The 2,500-nt window shown below is 44.4% G+C and overlaps 1 long non-coding RNA gene across 4 annotated transcripts in view; it reads right to left on the reverse strand.

The window, feature by feature from the left end:
- The window catches only part of LOC135100356 (uncharacterized), a 38,220-nt gene that overhangs the window by 33,680 nt on the left and 2,040 nt on the right, over window positions 1-2,500 (reverse strand). For all 4 annotated transcript variants that reach the window (XR_010268632.1, XR_010268635.1, XR_010268634.1 and 1 more), the window contains exon 2: window positions 1,617-1,754. This is a non-coding gene — a long non-coding RNA (uncharacterized LOC135100356). The remainder of the gene's footprint in view (window positions 1-1,616; window positions 1,755-2,500) is intronic.

Genomic DNA, 2,500 nt, shown 5'->3' on the forward strand with positions numbered 1-2,500 from the left:
ATCACCTCGTAGCGCTTCACTCAGCAACCCGCGCCATTGTTGTCGGCACCGCGGCCTACAGTGGCGACCAGCGGCCCATAGTCACGGTGCAATAAATCTCGCCTAAACATATTTTCGACCCTGAATTACGAAGCTAAATTATACAAGCCAATATGAATGCCTCGACAGCGCGCATTACATACAATCATTACCAATACATTACCAGTAACTTTTCACTGTATCTGTCTGTATTCGCTCTCCTGCCATCTGTATGTCTGTGTGTTAAAACTGGTGGGGTCTTACAATCCTTAGACTTATTTTCATTATCACAAAGTAGTAGATGAACGGAACACTCAGAAATCAGATTGTTGGTGCCAAATCAGTACAGAGGTCTAATAGAAGATTAGACAAAGTTATGGATGGGGATGATAGGTTGAAAATGACAGGCATGTTTTATACAGGGGCTACCACGTGTAGGCTTGATGGCCTTCTTGCAACTTCCCTTCCTTTCTCGTGTTCTTGTGTGACATGTGAAGGGTGCAGGGTGAGGCGAGGCAGGTGCACTAACCAGCACACAGGCATACCTCAAGTCACTACGTATAAATAAAGACGGGAACTCGAATACACAAGACAAACCTCCATCCCACCTCAGGGTTACTTCTGTCTCCTTGGTCCTCGGATGGCTACGTATCGCAAGTTCCTTACATATGGTGAATAAGGTGGAACTGTTCTATTCAGATTACTGTAGTACTGAGTATACACGTGCCCATTGCTAGCTTATCCACAAAAGAAGCATTGGAGGGGACTGCTATTCAGATTACTGCAATACTGAACACGCGTCCATCGTTAGTTTATTCAAAAGGGAAGGGTTGGGCATGTTGTGAGTTCGCTGCCTGGCTGAAGGGCTAAATCAAGTTGTAGTGAATCAATCGTCTGGGAGTGGTGTGCCTCACACAAAGACCGGGAACTGAAGATAACTTGAGCAGATTGACAGAGGAGCAAGACAAGGAAGTCTGAATGAAGTTGCACCAAGCCAGCAGGAGGAACGCAGAAAGAGCTGGATTTTGATCATTTATTTATTATTTTGCAGCAAAAAAAGTGCTACGACGCTGACTAGTGTCCTAAGAGAGAGCGCTGCCTCTTTCACCGAGATACTACAGTCTAAGAGATCGCAATAAGCCGGCAGGAGAACGCAGAAAGAACTGGATTTTGGTCATCTATTTATACATTACGACCTACAATGCATGTGCTATGGCTCTAGCTGGGGTTATAAGAGGAAGTGCTACCTATTCCACCGAGCTACTTCAGTGAGCATGGATCGAACTCGCGATCATTTAAGGTGAAAGCCGAACGCTGAACCACAAAGGCCTCCCTCACTTCTAGCTCCCCTTAGCAAAAGCTGTATCACACGAGAGCGCCACCTGCCGATAACCCTGTAGTGTGTGCCTGTGTGTCCACCAGTAGTGTGTGTGTGTGTGTGTGTGTGTGTGTGTGTGTGTGTGTGTGTGTTCACCAATAACCCTACAGAACGCTCCCTACACGTCAGAGTTTACATAGGGTATAAATCAGCACAATAATGTATCAACGTCCGATAGTCAAAGGGAACGCTAAATAATAAAGCAGTATACGGCACTTACACTTTTACGCAGGTGTTCATTATTAACATTTTCACCTCTGCCTCTGAGGTGCATGAAATGACGGGCTCTGATTCTGCACAGGGTATCCTTTCACTGTTCAATGACCTCCGCTGGTGCGTCAATAAAGAGGCGACTTGTCTGGAAAGGAGTAAGTTTAAGTCACTTTCTCTCTCAGTGCAGCTAATATCCAAAAATCAGAGAAATGAATGACCGTGATACAGACTAGCAGTTCCCGAGTAACATCCCTATCCGAACATGTATCTTTCAATTTTTAGCTTACTGATATTACCGGGAAAGCAAAGTATAGATCCTTTTCTCTCTCAGTGTAGCCTTTGTGCAAAAACCAAGAGCCATGGGTACACATCGGAGTGACATCATGATACAGACCATACAGACTCGAGTATCATCCTAACCCCACACATATCTTTCCATTTTACTTACTAATATTACCGGCAAAGCTTTCATTTTTTCTTTAATTAAAATGCTGTTTCTATTTAAGTTTCATTTCACTTACTAATATTACCGGGAAAAGCTTTCATTTTCGTTAATTACAAACACTGCTTCCATGTTATTAAGTGTATTATCATTTGATTACTATGCACGTTAATATAATCACCATTTAAATTCTAAAAAACTACATTGATTTTGCATATGAAGCGGGGAATTTACCTTCTTTACCGTGCCCGGCGCTCCCCTTCCACCTCCGCCGCGCCTGCAAACACTGATTCCTGCACGGCTGCTGCGCATTAGGTGTGTATCCTCTCTCCCCGCCTCACTGATGGGCCTTTATGAGCAGCTATCTCAATATTTAGTCCCGAAGAGGTGCCGTTGACCCTAATCTGGCGTCCTCCTCCCCATGTTTCACACACACACACACACAAAGC

This window comes from Scylla paramamosain, chromosome 5, assembly GCF_035594125.1.
Source record: "Scylla paramamosain isolate STU-SP2022 chromosome 5, ASM3559412v1, whole genome shotgun sequence".
Lineage (NCBI taxonomy): Eukaryota > Metazoa > Arthropoda > Malacostraca > Decapoda > Portunidae > Scylla > Scylla paramamosain.